Source organism: Lissotriton helveticus, chromosome 1_2 (genome assembly GCF_964261635.1).
Source record: "Lissotriton helveticus chromosome 1_2, aLisHel1.1, whole genome shotgun sequence".
NCBI classification, from domain to species: Eukaryota; Metazoa; Chordata; class Amphibia; order Caudata; family Salamandridae; genus Lissotriton; species Lissotriton helveticus.
In genome coordinates this window covers 88,731,473-88,748,943 of record NC_136058.1, presented here as the reverse complement: position 1 = coordinate 88,748,943, position 17,471 = coordinate 88,731,473, and the positions used below count along the sequence as shown (strand labels likewise).

At 46.6% G+C, this 17,471-nt stretch overlaps 1 protein-coding gene across 1 annotated transcript in view; it reads left to right on the top strand.

Annotated features, from left to right (window-relative positions):
• Nucleotides 1-17,471, top strand: part of LEPR (leptin receptor) — a 589,765-nt gene that overhangs the window by 222,137 nt on the left and 350,157 nt on the right. The gene's annotated exons all lie outside the window — the stretch shown is intronic.

Sequence of the window (17,471 nt, the reverse complement as noted above, 5' to 3'; positions counted from 1 at the left end):
AGAAGAGCAGGTTCAAGAAGTTCCAGCTCCAAAGGTGACAGTTCCAGGAAGCAAGGTGGCCAAAGGGGGGACTTCGGCTCCACGGGCCCAGTTCCCACAGCCACCGAAAATAGCGACAGGGGGAAAGGTCTTTAAACAAATGCCTCTCTTTATCAAGGAAGAAAAGTGTTATTATATTGATCCATTGACAGGACAACGTGTGAGTGGAGAAGAGGACTGTACCCTTGGGGCAGTCCTAGAGGTGGATCAGAGAGGGCCGTTTGTGGAGGCAGAAGTGGCAGGGTGTCCTACAACGTTCTTAGTGGATACTGGAGCTACTCGATCAACTCTGAGGTCAGCGGTGGTTCCAGACTTGCCGATGTCAGGGGAAACGATTCAGGTGGTAGGAGTCGCAAACAAAAGGCTGACTAGTCCCTTGACAGAACCAGTGTCTGTGAAGATAGGAAACCATATGAACGAACATCAGTTTGTGGTTTGTGATTCGAGTCCTGTATGTCTGTTAGGAAGGGATTTGCTGTGCAAATTGAACTGCACAATATACTGCACCCCGCAAGGAGTGGAGGTACAGACTACAGACGATGATGCTACTTTCAAAGTAGCCAATTCAAAATCCTGTGTAGAACTATATCCTACTCTGACAGTAGAAGATCTTCCCCAAGACTTACGAGATGCAGTAGCGTCAGAGGTATGGGATTTCACAGGAGAAGAAATAGGATTGATTAAAGGGGTAGAACCAGTAAAAATAATGGTAAAGCCAAATGCTGAGTTTCCAAGAACGCCTCAATACAAATTGTCCCAGGAAACGATTGCAGGAATAAAACCTGTGATCGAGTCAATGATTCAACAGGGAATACTGAAAGAAATCGTGGGTAGTCCTTGTAACTCCCCGATTATGGGTTTGCAGAAACCTAGCGGGAAGTTCAGGATAGTTCAGGATTTACGAAAAATTAACAATATAGTCGTTTCATGTTGTCCCGTGGTACCGAATCCATCAGTGATACTGTTTCAAATACCATGTCAAGCAGAATGGTTCACAGTGATAGATCTTTGCCAGGCTTTCTTTTCAATCCCATTGGATGAAGAGAGCAGGTATCTTTTCGCTTTTAAAATGGAAGATCGCGTTTTAACATGGTGTCGAATCCCACAAGGATTCACAGACAGCCCATCTATCTTCAACCAGTTGTTGAAGAAGAATCTCGAAAATTTAGTACTGCCGCAGAATTCGGTTCTGGTCCAGTACATAGATGATCTACTTGTTGCGTCAGAGACTGAGGAAGCTTGTAAAGTAGATTCCATTGCCTTATTGAACCATTTAGCTGAAAATGGACATAAGGTATCTCCGAGCAAGTTGCAGTACTGTCTGACAGAAGTACAGTATTTGGGGCACCGGTTAGAAAAGGGAAAACGCAAGGTGTCCCCAGAGAGGATTGAGGCGATAATGAAGATGAATGCGCCTACGACACAGAGAGAAGTTCGGATGTTTCTAGGAATGGTTGGTTATTGTCGACAGTGGATAGTTAACTTTTCACTGAAAGCAAAACCCTTACAGAAACTGACGCACAAGGAGGTGAGTGATCCGGTACCATGGGACGACGAATGCCTAGTGGCGTTCTTGCAGCTGAGAGACGACTTGTGTCGTGCTCCGGCTCTGGGGATGCCAGACTACGAGAAATCATTTTCACTCTATTGCTGTGAGAGGGAGGGATGTGCTTTGTCAGTCTTGGCACAGACCCACGGAAATGCCCGTAGACCAGTTGCATACTTTTCGGCTACATTAGATCCGGTAGCCGCAGCGTTGCCCGGATGTCTCAAATCCGTTGCTGCAACGGGTGTCAGCATTGAAAGGAGTGAGAGTATAGTGATGGGACACCCGTTAGTGGTGTATGTACCGCATTCTGTAGAATTGTTAATGACCAGGACGAAGACGCAGCATCTGACCAATAGCAGGCTCACGCGCTACGAGCAAGTTATCCTTGCCGCGGAGAACGTGACCCTCAGGAGATGCTCTGTCTTGAATCCTGCTACTTTGATGCCATTACCTACTGTAATAGAAGGCGAAGGATGTGAAGACCACGATTGCCTTGATGTGACTGAACTATGCACGAAACCCAGACCAGATATTGTGGATGAGCCGTTGTCTGACCCTGATGAGATTTACTTTGTCGATGGCTCATGTTTAAGAGACGATACTGGTCGGTTGAGAGCAGCTTATGCTGTTTGTACCATTACTGGAGTTGTGGAAGCCGCTTGCCTGGAAGGAGTACATTCCGCACAGGTAGCAGAAATTATTGCCCTAACTCGTGCCTGCATAGCAGGAAACGGAAAGAGAGTCACCATATACACTGACAGCCAATATGGTTTCGGTGTGGTTCACGATTTCGGGCAGTTGTGGTCTCAGAGAGGTTACATGACCTCCTCTGGTTCGCCCATTCGAAATGGAGAATTTGTGCGATTGTTGTTAGAAGCATTACAAGGTCCAGTTGCCATAGCAATAGTAAAATGTGTAGCTCATACTAAGAATACAGATTTTGTATCACAAGGCAACAGGTACGCTGATGAGGTCGCACGCTATTGTGCGGAACAAGATTATTCTTTCTCAAAGGTGGAAATTGATGGTGCTGAAGAAAAGACAGAATTAAGCATGATGTTGGAAACTGTAGACACTTGGGAGGATTTAAGAGTGATGCAGGAGAACGCACCTGAAGCAGAGAAAAAGGCATGGGAAATAGCAGGTTGCGTGAGAAGCGAGGTGGATTTTTGGATTTCAGCAGATGGGAGGGCTGTGTTACCTGAGGAACTAGCGAATCCCATGGCAAGGCAAATACATGGTCCAGTGCACCTAGGAAGAGACGCTATGATGAGAGTGTTTAGGCAGACTTGGTATTGCCCTAAATTTAGAATGATACAGAAAAGGGGGTGGTGATGAACAGAGTGTCTGAATTAAGCAGACCACTCTTACCCAGTCCAAAGATCAGGGCTTGATCCATCACCGTTATTTATCTCACTGCCCCATCCCAGCTCAGAACCTGGCTATATGCAAATTAGTCTGTCCCTGGCCCAGTGCATCATGGGAACAGGGCAGACCAAACTACCAAGCCAATTCTTCACCAGAAAGGAGACAAGCTACCAGTGTAAGAATTGGCTTTTGTAGTCTGGTCTGCCCTGTTCCCATGATGCACTGGGCCAGGGACAGACTAATTTGCATACAGCCAGGTTCTGAAACTGGGATGGTGCAATGAGCTAAAAAACGGTGTTGGATCTAGCCCTGATCTCTTGACTGGGTGAGAGTACTCTGCTTAATTCAGAGACTCTGTCCATCACCACCCCTTGTTGTAAATTATTTTGTCCACCCTAAGCGTGGAAGGGTATACTCAGATGTGAGTCCCTTGCTCATTGCACCATCAGGATTCAATCAAGCCGGGCCGAAGACGCCTGAAATGGCAGAAACCGGTCCCCAGAAGCTTGTTTCCTTCCCAGTGTAAGAATTGGCTTTTGTAGTCTGGTCTGCCCTGTTCCCATGATGCACTGGGCCAGGGACAGACTAATTTGCATACAGCCAGGTTCTGAAACTGGGATGGTGCAATGAGCTAAAAAACGGTGTTGGATCTAGCCCTGATCTCTTGACTGGGTGAGAGTACTCTGCTTAATTCAGAGACTCTGTCCATCACCACCCCTTGTTGTAAATTATTTTGTCCACCCTAAGCGTGGAAGGGTATACTCAGATGTGAGTCCCTTGCTCATTGCACCATCAGGATTCAAGCAAGCCGGGCCGAAGACGCCTGAAATGGCAGAAACCGGTCCCCGGAAGCTTGTTTCCTTCCCAGTGTAAGAATTGGCTTTTGTAGTCTGGTCTGCCCTGTTCCCATGATGCACTGGGCCAGGGACAGACTAATTTGCATACAGCCAGGTTCTGAAACTGGGATGGTGCAATGAGCTAAAAAACGGTGTTGGATCTAGCCCTGATCTCTTGACTGGGTGAGAGTACTCTGCTTAATTCAGAGACTCTGTCCATCACCACCCCTTGTTGTAAATTATTTTGTCCACCCTAAGCGTGGAAGGGTATACTCAGATGTGAGTCCCTTGCTCATTGCACCATCAGGATTCAAGCAAGCCGGGCCGAAGACGCCTGAAATGGCAGAAACCGGTCCCCGGAAGCTTGTTTCCTTCCCAGTGTAAGAATTGGCTTTTGTAGTCTGGTCTGCCCTGTTCCCATGATGCACTGGGCCAGGGACAGACTAATTTGCATACAGCCAGGTTCTGAAACTGGGATGGTGCAATGAGCTAAAAAACGGTGTTGGATCTAGCCCTGATCTCTTGACTGGGTGAGAGTACTCTGCTTAATTCAGAGACTCTGTCCATCACCACCCCTTGTTGTAAATTATTTTGTCCACCCTAAGCGTGGAAGGGTATACTCAGATGTGAGTCCCTTGCTCATTGCACCATCAGGATTCAAGCAAGCCGGGCCGAAGACGCCTGAAATGGCAGAAACCGGTCCCCGGAAGCTTGTTTCCTTCCCAGTGTAAGAATTGGCTTTTGTAGTCTGGTCTGCCCTGTTCCCATGATGCACTGGGCCAGGGACAGACTAATTTGCATACAGCCAGGTTCTGAAACTGGGATGGTGCAATGAGCTAAAAAACGGTGTTGGATCTAGCCCTGATCTCTTGACTGGGTGAGAGTACTCTGCTTAATTCAGAGACTCTGTCCATCACCACCCCTTGTTGTAAATTATTTTGTCCACCCTAAGCGTGGAAGGGTATACTCAGATGTGAGTCCCTTGCTCATTGCACCATCAGGATTCAAGCAAGCCGGGCCGAAGACGCCTGAAATGGCAGAAACCGGTCCCCGGAAGCTTGTTTCCTTCCCAGTGTAAGAATTGGCTTTTGTAGTCTGGTCTGCCCTGTTCCCATGATGCACTGGGCCAGGGACAGACTAATTTGCATACAGCCAGGTTCTGAAACTGGGATGGTGCAATGAGCTAAAAAACGGTGTTGGATCTAGCCCTGATCTCTTGACTGGGTGAGAGTACTCTGCTTAATTCAGAGACTCTGTCCATCACCACCCCTTGTTGTAAATTATTTTGTCCACCCTAAGCGTGGAAGGGTATACTCAGATGTGAGTCCCTTGCTCATTGCACCATCAGGATTCAAGCAAGCCGGGCCGAAGACGCCTGAAATGGCAGAAACCGGTCCCCGGAAGCTTGTTTCCTTCCCAGTGTAAGAATTGGCTTTTGTAGTCTGGTCTGCCCTGTTCCCATGATGCACTGGGCCAGGGACAGACTAATTTGCATACAGCCAGGTTCTGAAACTGGGATGGTGCAATGAGCTAAAAAACGGTGTTGGATCTAGCCCTGATCTCTTGACTGGGTGAGAGTACTCTGCTTAATTCAGAGACTCTGTCCATCACCACCCCTTGTTGTAAATTATTTTGTCCACCCTAAGCGTGGAAGGGTATACTCAGATGTGAGTCCCTTGCTCATTGCACCATCAGGATTCAAGCAAGCCGGGCCGAAGACGCCTGAAATGGCAGAAACCGGTCCCCGGAAGCTTGTTTCCTTCCCAGTGTAAGAATTGGCTTTTGTAGTCTGGTCTGCCCTGTTCCCATGATGCACTGGGCCAGGGACAGACTAATTTGCATACAGCCAGGTTCTGAAACTGGGATGGTGCAATGAGCTAAAAAACGGTGTTGGATCCAGCCCTGATCTCTTGACTGGGTGAGAGTACTCTGCTTAATTCAGAGACTCTGTCCATCACCACCCCTTGTTGTAAATTATTTTGTCCACCCTAAGCGTGGAAGGGTATACTCAGATGTGAGTCCCTTGCTCATTGCACCATCAGGATTCAAGCAAGCCGGGCCGAAGACGCCTGAAATGGCAGAAACCGGTCCCCGGAAGCTTGTTTCCTTCCCAGTGTAAGAATTGGCTTTTGTAGTCTGGTCTGCCCTGTTCCCATGATGCACTGGGCCAGGGACAGACTAATTTGCATACAGCCAGGTTCTGAAACTGGGATGGTGCAATGAGCTAAAAAACGGTGTTGGATCTAGCCCTGATCTCTTGACTGGGTGAGAGTACTCTGCTTAATTCAGAGACTCTGTCCATCACCACCCCTTGTTGTAAATTATTTTGTCCACCCTAAGCGTGGAAGGGTATACTCAGATGTGAGTCCCTTGCTCATTGCACCATCAGGATTCAAGCAAGCCGGGCCGAAGACGCCTGAAATGGCAGAAACCGGTCCCCGGAAGCTTGTTTCCTTCCCAGTGTAAGAATTGGCTTTTGTAGTCTGGTCTGCCCTGTTCCCATGATGCACTGGGCCAGGGACAGACTAATTTGCATACAGCCAGGTTCTGAAACTGGGATGGTGCAATGAGCTAAAAAACGGTGTTGGATCTAGCCCTGATCTCTTGACTGGGTGAGAGTACTCTGCTTAATTCAGAGACTCTGTCCATCACCACCCCTTGTTGTAAATTATTTTGTCCACCCTAAGCGTGGAAGGGTATACTCAGATGTGAGTCCCTTGCTCATTGCACCATCAGGATTCAAGCAAGCCGGGCCGAAGACGCCTGAAATGGCAGAAACCGGTCCCCGGAAGCTTGTTTCCTTCCCAGTGTAAGAATTGGCTTTTGTAGTCTGGTCTGCCCTGTTCCCATGATGCACTGGGCCAGGGACAGACTAATTTGCATACAGCCAGGTTCTGAAACTGGGATGGTGCAATGAGCTAAAAAACGGTGTTGGATCTAGCCCTGATCTCTTGACTGGGTGAGAGTACTCTGCTTAATTCAGAGACTCTGTCCATCACCACCCCTTGTTGTAAATTATTTTGTCCACCCTAAGCGTGGAAGGGTATACTCAGATGTGAGTCCCTTGCTCATTGCACCATCAGGATTCAAGCAAGCCGGGCCGAAGACGCCTGAAATGGCAGAAACCGGTCCCCGGAAGCTTGTTTCCTTCCCAGTGTAAGAATTGGCTTTTGTAGTCTGGTCTGCCCTGTTCCCATGATGCACTGGGCCAGGGACAGACTAATTTGCATACAGCCAGGTTCTGAAACTGGGATGGTGCAATGAGCTAAAAAACGGTGTTGGATCTAGCCCTGATCTCTTGACTGGGTGAGAGTACTCTGCTTAATTCAGAGACTCTGTCCATCACCACCCCTTGTTGTAAATTATTTTGTCCACCCTAAGCGTGGAAGGGTATACTCAGATGTGAGTCCCTTGCTCATTGCACCATCAGGATTCAAGCAAGCCGGGCCGAAGACGCCTGAAATGGCAGAAACCGGTCCCCGGAAGCTTGTTTCCTTCCCAGTGTAAGAATTGGCTTTTGTAGTCTGGTCTGCCCTGTTCCCATGATGCACTGGGCCAGGGACAGACTAATTTGCATACAGCCAGGTTCTGAAACTGGGATGGTGCAATGAGCTAAAAAACGGTGTTGGATCTAGCCCTGATCTCTTGACTGGGTGAGAGTACTCTGCTTAATTCAGAGACTCTGTCCATCACCACCCCTTGTTGTAAATTATTTTGTCCACCCTAAGCGTGGAAGGGTATACTCAGATGTGAGTCCCTTGCTCATTGCACCATCAGGATTCAAGCAAGCCGGGCCGAAGACGCCTGAAATGGCAGAAACCGGTCCCCGGAAGCTTGTTTCCTTCCCAGTGTAAGAATTGGCTTTTGTAGTCTGGTCTGCCCTGTTCCCATGATGCACTGGGCCAGGGACAGACTAATTTGCATACAGCCAGGTTCTGAAACTGGGATGGTGCAATGAGCTAAAAAACGGTGTTGGATCTAGCCCTGATCTCTTGACTGGGTGAGAGTACTCTGCTTAATTCAGAGACTCTGTCCATCACCACCCCTTGTTGTAAATTATTTTGTCCACCCTAAGCGTGGAAGGGTATACTCAGATGTGAGTCCCTTGCTCATTGCACCATCAGGATTCAAGCAAGCCGGGCCGAAGACGCCTGAAATGGCAGAAACCGGTCCCCGGAAGCTTGTTTCCTTCCCAGTGTAAGAATTGGCTTTTGTAGTCTGGTCTGCCCTGTTCCCATGATGCACTGGGCCAGGGACAGACTAATTTGCATACAGCCAGGTTCTGAAACTGGGATGGTGCAATGAGCTAAAAAACGGTGTTGGATCTAGCCCTGATCTCTTGACTGGGTGAGAGTACTCTGCTTAATTCAGAGACTCTGTCCATCACCACCCCTTGTTGTAAATTATTTTGTCCACCCTAAGCGTGGAAGGGTATACTCAGATGTGAGTCCCTTGCTCATTGCACCATCAGGATTCAAGCAAGCCGGGCCGAAGACGCCTGAAATGGCAGAAACCGGTCCCCGGAAGCTTGTTTCCTTCCCAGTGTAAGAATTGGCTTTTGTAGTCTGGTCTGCCCTGTTCCCATGATGCACTGGGCCAGGGACAGACTAATTTGCATACAGCCAGGTTCTGAAACTGGGATGGTGCAATGAGCTAAAAAATGGTGTTGGATCTAGCCCTGATCTCTTGACTGGGTGAGAGTACTCTGCTTAATTCAGAGACTCTGTCCATCACCACCCCTTGTTGTAAATTATTTTGTCCACCCTAAGCGTGGAAGGGTATACTCAGATGTGAGTCCCTTGCTCATTGCACCATCAGGATTCAAGCAAGCCGGGCCGAAGACGCCTGAAATGGCAGAAACCGGTCCCCGGAAGCTTGTTTCCTTCCCAGTGTAAGAATTGGCTTTTGTAGTCTGGTCTGCCCTGTTCCCATGATGCACTGGGCCAGGGACAGACTAATTTGCATACAGCCAGGTTCTGAAACTGGGATGGTGCAATGAGCTAAAAAACGGTGTTGGATCTAGCCCTGATCTCTTGACTGGGTGAGAGTACTCTGCTTAATTCAGAGACTCTGTCCATCACCACCCCTTGTTGTAAATTATTTTGTCCACCCTAAGCGTGGAAGGGTATACTCAGATGTGAGTCCCTTGCTCATTGCACCATCAGGATTCAAGCAAGCCGGGCCGAAGACGCCTGAAATGGCAGAAACCGGTCCCCGGAAGCTTGTTTCCTTCCCAGTGTAAGAATTGGCTTTTGTAGTCTGGTCTGCCCTGTTCCCATGATGCACTGGGCCAGGGACAGACTAATTTGCATACAGCCAGGTTCTGAAACTGGGATGGTGCAATGAGCTAAAAAACGTTGTTGGATCTAGCCCTGATCTCTTGACTGGGTGAGAGTACTCTGCTTAATTCAGAGACTCTGTCCATCACCACCCCTTGTTGTAAATTATTTTGTCCACCCTAAGCGTGGAAGGGTATACTCAGATGTGAGTCCCTTGCTCATTGCACCATCAGGATTCAAGCAAGCCGGGCCGAAGACGCCTGAAATGGCAGAAACCGGTCCCCGGAAGCTTGTTTCCTTCCCAGTGTAAGAATTGGCTTTTGTAGTCTGGTCTGCCCTGTTCCCATGATGCACTGGGCCAGGGACAGACTAATTTGCATACAGCCAGGTTCTGAAACTGGGATGGTGCAATGAGCTAAAAAACGGTGTTGGATCTAGCCCTGATCTCTTGACTGGGTGAGAGTACTCTGCTTAATTCAGAGACTCTGTCCATCACCACCCCTTGTTGTAAATTATTTTGTCCACCCTAAGCGTGGAAGGGTATACTCAGATGTGAGTCCCTTGCTCATTGCACCATCAGGATTCAAGCAAGCCGGGCCGAAGACGCCTGAAATGGCAGAAACCGGTCCCCGGAAGCTTGTTTCCTTCCCAGTGTAAGAATTGGCTTTTGTAGTCTGGTCTGCCCTGTTCCCATGATGCACTGGGCCAGGGACAGACTAATTTGCATACAGCCAGGTTCTGAAACTGGGATGGTGCAATGAGCTAAAAAACGGTGTTGGATCTAGCCCTGATCTCTTGACTGGGTGAGAGTACTCTGCTTAATTCAGAGACTCTGTCCATCACCACCCCTTGTTGTAAATTATTTTGTCCACCCTAAGCGTGGAAGGGTATACTCAGATGTGAGTCCCTTGCTCATTGCACCATCAGGATTCAAGCAAGCCGGGCCGAAGACGCCTGAAATGGCAGAAACCGGTCCCCGGAAGCTTGTTTCCTTCCCAGTGTAAGAATTGGCTTTTGTAGTCTGGTCTGCCCTGTTCCCATGATGCACTGGGCCAGGGACAGACTAATTTGCATACAGCCAGGTTCTGAAACTGGGATGGTGCAATGAGCTAAAAAACGGTGTTGGATCTAGCCCTGATCTCTTGACTGGGTGAGAGTACTCTGCTTAATTCAGAGACTCTGTCCATCACCACCCCTTGTTGTAAATTATTTTGTCCACCCTAAGCGTGGAAGGGTATACTCAGATGTGAGTCCCTTGCTCATTGCACCATCAGGATTCAAGCAAGCCGGGCCGAAGACGCCTGAAATGGCAGAAACCGGTCCCCGGAAGCTTGTTTCCTTCCCAGTGTAAGAATTGGCTTTTGTAGTCTGGTCTGCCCTGTTCCCATGATGCACTGGGCCAGGGACAGACTAATTTGCATACAGCCAGGTTCTGAAACTGGGATGGTGCAATGAGCTAAAAAACGGTGTTGGATCTAGCCCTGATCTCTTGACTGGGTGAGAGTACTCTGCTTAATTCAGAGACTCTGTCCATCACCACCCCTTGTTGTAAATTATTTTGTCCACCCTAAGCGTGGAAGGGTATACTCAGATGTGAGTCCCTTGCTCATTGCACCATCAGGATTCAAGCAAGCCGGGCCGAAGACGCCTGAAATGGCAGAAACCGGTCCCCGGAAGCTTGTTTCCTTCCCAGTGTAAGAATTGGCTTTTGTAGTCTGGTCTGCCCTGTTCCCATGATGCACTGGGCCAGGGACAGACTAATTTGCATACAGCCAGGTTCTGAAACTGGGATGGTGCAATGAGCTAAAAAACGGTGTTGGATCTAGCCCTGATCTCTTGACTGGGTGAGAGTACTCTGCTTAATTCAGAGACTTTGTCCATCACCACCCCTTGTTGTAAATTATTTTGTCCACCCTAAGCGTGGAAGGGTATACTCAGATGTGAGTCCCTTGCTCATTGCACCATCAGGATTCAAGCAAGCCGGGCCGAAGACGCCTGAAATGGCAGAAACCGGTCCCCGGAAGCTTGTTTCCTTCCCAGTGTAAGAATTGGCTTTTGTAGTCTGGTCTGCCCTGTTCCCATGATGCACTGGGCCAGGGACAGACTAATTTGCATACAGCCAGGTTCTGAAACTGGGATGGTGCAATGAGCTAAAAAACGGTGTTGGATCTAGCCCTGATCTCTTGACTGGGTGAGAGTACTCTGCTTAATTCAGAGACTCTGTCCATCACCACCCCTTGTTGTAAACTAAATTTAGAATAGCAGCAGAATCAGTATGCAAGCGATGTGTTACCTGCCAACAACTGAACATAGGCAAAAGGACACCAGTCACACTGAGTCACATTGGGAGGTCGGGGGGGCCTTTCAATAGAATGCAATTAGACTTTATTGAAATGCCAAGAGTTAACCGCCTTAGGTATGTGTTGGTGGTTGTATGTATATTTTCCAGATGGGTTGAAGCGTACCCTACACGTAGGTGCGATACACTCACAGTAGCTAAATTGTTGCTCAGGGAGCTGATACCGCGCTTCGGGGTGCCTGCCTCTCTGGAATCGGACAGAGGAAAACATTTTAACAGCGAAATAGTGAAGATGTTGTGCTCCACATTAAAGATCGATCAAAAACTGCATTGTAGTTATCGACCAGAAGCCTCAGGGATTGTGGAACAAGTAAACGGCACTCTGAAGAATACATTGGCTAAAGTTTGTGCATCCACATCTTTGAGTTGGCCAGATGCTCTTCCTTTAGTGCTCATGAGCATGCGCAGCACACCTGACAGGAGGACAGGTCTCTCTCCACACGAGATTCTGATGGGGAGGGCCATGAGACTTCCTACAGTTCCAACTGCTGCCCTATTGAATATCACAGATGATCTGATCTTGGATTATTGTAAGGGACTGTCTGACGCCATCCATTCTGTGTCCCTTCAGGTGCAGGCGGCTGAAGTTCCAGCATCAAGGAATCTGTGTCATGATCTGAACCCAGGGGATTGGGTGCTGGTCAAGAAGCACGTCCGGAAGAACTGCCTAGATGTACGTTGGCGTGGGCCCTTTCAGGTAATCCTGATCACGAACACCGCGGTGAAGTGCGGAGGGCTGCCCAATTGGATTCATGCATCCCATACTCGAAGAGTTCCAGCACCTCTAGAAGAAACAGCTCCTATCCCAGACGAAAGTTCAGTCGTGGAAGAAGAGTCACAAGAGGGGATTGGATCAGCTGAGGGGGTGTCAGAAGAAGGTGGGAACGCATCGGATCCAGAAGAGGAGAGAAGACAGGACGGCAGTGAGACTGAAGACGCAACTGAAGGAGAGAGCTGCAGTGAATACGACTCAGACACAGATCAGTACCAGAGCGATCAAGAACCGAGTGTGAGGACGAGAAATAGGAGAACAAGGCTTGGAGCTGCCACTTGGCCGGAAAGAAGAAGGAGGCTAAGTTTAAGGTCGGCTCAGGAAGAAACGCTTGCTCCTATATCCGAAGACTCGGATCCAGAAGAAGATACCCAGGATCAAGCCGAGGAAGGTCCTAGAAGATCAAGGAGGGTGCGAGTGCCTAGCAGAAGGTACTCTACTCCTGATTGGACCTACCTCGTTGCAGATGTCCGTGGGACACAGAACCGGGAGGATCAGGGAAGTGAGCCTGATCAGAACTGATCCGATCATCACAGTGCAAATAAGATTCCTGCTGCCAGGAGCGGAGACCGAAAGGTTGCTGACACTCAACATCGTCTATCCTCCTCTCCTGAGCGGAATAAGAAAATTGATTTTAGAGACAGTTGATTTTCCGGTTTGCTGTTCACGATATCCAGTGTTGGAGGGAACTCTTCTTCGACTGGAAATGCTTGAGCGAGTAGTGGAAGTTCTTGGAACACTCATTGTTTTGGACTAATACCTTGTTGCAAATGTCTTCAAAGGGGCGTAGAACTGGGAAAGTGAAGAAGGTGATCTTGGTCAGAACGGACCCCTTTGTAACTGTGGATGTAGAATTGATAGTACCAGGAGTGGAGATTGAAAAGACCTTAACTCTTCATTTTGTTCGACCACTTGTCCAGAGTGAAATAAGGAGAATAATCCTAGAGACAGTCGAATTTCCGTGTTGTTGTGAGAACTGCCCAATATTTGAAGGAATCCTTCTTCGTATGGACATTTATGAAGACGTAGTGTCACTCCTTGCAACATTCATAGATTCTGACTGATAAAAGACTTTTGAAAAGGAATTGTAAATATTGCTGCAAGATAACCTAGCGCCGAGTGGAAGAAGAAAATGATAGGGTCTCCCTTTTAGAGGATGGAGAAGGGCTAGGGTTGTCTATTTCCTACAGGACTTTAAACTGTTTTGCGGAGTAAATTGTCAACTTCCAGGTGTTCAAAAGAGAGACATTTTTCGGAAAAAAGGAGACGTTGGAGATAGAAGAAAACCAAAATTACACTGTTTGAGATCATGGAGGCTGGCAACCCGAACCGCAGGGCAAAATGTATAGTTGGCACACTTTTAGGGGTGGTGATTTCACTTATAGTTTTAGTGGTTACTGTCTCATACATAGTGGGACATGAGAGAGATGCAACTGCAGTCAAGGAAGTCAAGGAAGTTAAGGGAGTGTCAACACAGAGAACAATCACTGTTAATCATAAGGGAAACATCAATGATAAAGATAAGGCTTTGTTAGACGCGGAAATTAAGAGGTTGCATACAGATGAATCACAGGGGAACTTCAGGTCAAGTGCTTATGCCAAATTGCTTTACGAATACATTGATGTCATGGAGGCGAAGAATTGCTACGTTTGTATGCAATTACCAGCTTCGGTGGAGGAGGGTATCAGATACCATCATCTTCCATTGACATATGGAATTACATGTAGTTTATTGTTAAGCATATTCTATGGACGAGAGGGGTTCGAGTATTATTTCTCGAACTTTGACTCGACATTGCCAGAGGTCCCAAATTACAAGCATCTGAACAAGTGGGACTATTACAAGAGCGAAGACAGATTACACAAATGGTTAATTCCATGGAAAACGTTAGATACTTCACATGCCCGAAGAAATAATCTGACTTGTCAAGTGTCAGAAATTGAGAAAAAGTTTATAGGGCAGGTAGATACTAGATACAGGAGGCAGAAGATTCTAAAGGCTTCAGGACAATGGGAAACAGATTGGACCAAGGAAGAAAGGATACATCAAAGAAAGGGTAGCTTTGGTCCAATTGCTTTAGACAAGGAGAAATGGGGGAAACTGTGCATTCACAGGAGTTACTCCTATTATGAGAATCTGTATGTAGGTCAAGTCAGTTGTGAACATGCTTTTCAATTGGAGTACTACTCCAAAGATTTTCTGAAAGAGATGCAAGCAATTCCAAATGTATATTTTGTATGTGGAAGAAATGCCTATGTGAAGCTACCAGATAATTGGTACGGATCATGCTATCTAGCAATTGTCTTCCCCAAAATATATCATGTTGAGAATTTGGAAACGATAAAGAAAGGAATACCAACTAGAGGGAAGAGAGGGCTAGGTGCAGCAGAAGTAATTGGGTATGTATTCGGTGCTGCATTCCCTATCTTGGGAGTGATACTGAATGACATCAAAATTAGGAGATTGGCTACAGTCGTAGATAGGTTATCTGCCAGTACTGCTAGATCATTAATGCTGGTGGAGGGTGAGATGCAATCGATAAGGGCAATGGTTCTTCAGAACCGACTTGCTCTAGACGTTCTGTTAGCCAAAGAGGGCGGAGTCTGTAAGGCATTGAAGGTCCAGGAATGCTGCACTTACATTCCGGACAATTCAAAACCTCTAGAAAAATACATACGAAACATCACTGCGATACACCACGAAATTGAGGATCTGACAAAGATAAACGTGTGGGAAAAAGTAGGTCATGGAATGGGTAAAGTTGGAGGTTGGTTTGCCAACCTAGGAAAGGGTATCGTTTGGTACATACTGAAACCCATCATCATAATTGTGATTTGTGTAATCACTTTGTGGGGATTGGTGCGTTTGTATCAGTGGTATAAAGCAAACAGATTGCAGAGATCTATGAGAGAACAGGAGAAAAGGTTGACAGCGATGCAAGATACACAATATAAGAGTCTGAAGGCATTGGAGACAATGAAAAGAAGTAGTACTGCCATGACTTCACTTTGAAGAGTCCTACATTTTAGAGATGGTGTCTTGATGGTGATGACTCCTGAAAGTCATCAAAGGGGGGACTGAGAGAGCACAAATCTGAAAAAATGTATAAGTGCACCATATTTACAAGCACGTAGTTAGTTAACATATACCTTGCACCAGAGTGTCTTATATTCAGTAGTGAAATATATAGAGTGTTCAGGTAGGGTAACAATAATCATAGCAGTGTGAGACTAATGTAGAAATGTTGGAATGAATATGAAAATCTCACGTTCTCATGTTAAAGGAATCATGTAAGAGTTAAGTGGAACTTTGCAAACCAGTTAAATTGTGTAGGCCTCATGGCAATTCACAGAAAATCTAAACGTGCTGCTAAAATAATGTGAGGTGGGGTTAACGTGGTTCTTCCAAAATGTATTATCGAATTTAGTATTGAAATATATGCTTTATAGATGTGTTGCTTTTAGAAACGTATGTTAGCTAAGAATGCTGTTTAAATCAAGTTAAATGTTTTCAGAGTGCAGGGACCCGCTTCATGTAAATCAAGTAGGCTCGAACTGATAGTGATGTTCCTTTGATCTGCAAATGTGCTCGTTAGAGGAGAAGTCGAGAGGCGCCAAGTACAGAGCTTTACATATGCTTTACGACCTATAGATATGGTGGAGCCTGGAATTTGAGGCCCACTGTAGGACGGCCTGTATGCAGGTGCGAGGGGTCCTAATCAGTCGAAATGAATGGAGCTTTGTTCAGTGGCGCTTGGCGCAGGCCTGTAGGAGTCTTCAGGAATTTCAGGGGGTACCGGCGCACTGAAGAAGAAGCCTGGGAACCAAGGTAAACTTTAACGAGGGTCTTGAAGAGTACCATCATGGAGTTTACCGCGCAAAGATGTACCACGTGAGGGGCGTCCCAAGGGGCGTTCCTATCGGAAATGTGATTTTGTATTAGGGAAAGCGATCCGGGAGGAGAGGAGAGCAGATGATTTTGGAAGCCTAAGAGAGCGGTGGGGTAGGCAGATAGGCTGATCAGGAGAGACCCATTATCAGAGAAGAGACAAAGAGAAGTGCGTGATCTTCTTAGGAAGTCACCACGGCTGACACATTTTTGGGGTAAAGATCTTGTTAAGTAGGGATGTCACTTAGTCTAGTGTAGGGACAGACTAACCTGAATTTTCTTTTCTGTAATGACTCTTAAGTTGCAACTTGTATCCATTTTGGCAACACTAATGATATTTGAACTTGTACTTATTATTCTGTTTTGTAGACTCAGACTATTCAAAGAATTTATGTTCATAGTGATACCAGTATACCTTTTGAATCTCATCTTAAGAAGTTTGTATCTTCAGTTATCTTTGGCTTTATATTAAATCTTTAAACTTAATCCTGGTCAGTGGTCATTTAGAGTGGTGTAAGTTCTTAATTGATTGACTTATTGTTAGATTGCCTTTTACTCAATGACAGGTACCAACGATCCAGTCGACTTGGTTTGGGATCTGGTAAGGTAACTAGTAACCAGAAATCCCGCGTTAACACACCCATAAACCTGTAGTTGCCCAGAGTGAGATCCTCTACCTGGACACTGCTCCGGGCAACTCATAATGAGACTCTAAGTCTACTTTTTCATATAGCACTTTGGATGCCACGAAATGTAAGATAGCACCTGAGGGTGGGGAGGATGTCTGTGTGAGAACCCTTCTTGCGCATCAGTGCTGTACCTAAACACACATAACCTGACCCTCTCATGAATAATCTGACATCATCTTTAAGGGCCCGATTCACAGAATGAACTTAAGACTCAATCCTAAACTTACTATTATTTTGGTATTCACAGAATGCACTTACTACTTTTGGCATTTACAGAATGAACTTACTACTTTTGGTATTCACAGAAGTTAGGATTTTGTCTTAAGTCTGTCTTAAGTCTGTTTTAAGACAAACTTAAGACAAAATCGTAACTTCTGTGAATACCAAAAGTAGTAAGTTCATTCTGTGAATGCCAAAAGTAGTAAGTGCATTCTGTGAATACCAAAATAGTAGTAAGTTTAGGATTGAGTCTTAAGTTCATTCTGTGAATCGGGCCCTAAATGTATTTATAGCTCCGAAGCTCATATGTTCTGCAAACTGCATGTTTATGTAAGAGCTAAGATTCAGCTTTGTTGAACTTCACTATTCATTGTCTCTGAAGTCAGGGTGGTAAAACAGTCCAGGGAGGGATTGTGCGATTGTCTGGGAGGGACTGTGCCATTGTCCTATATAAACTGGCCAAACCATGGCA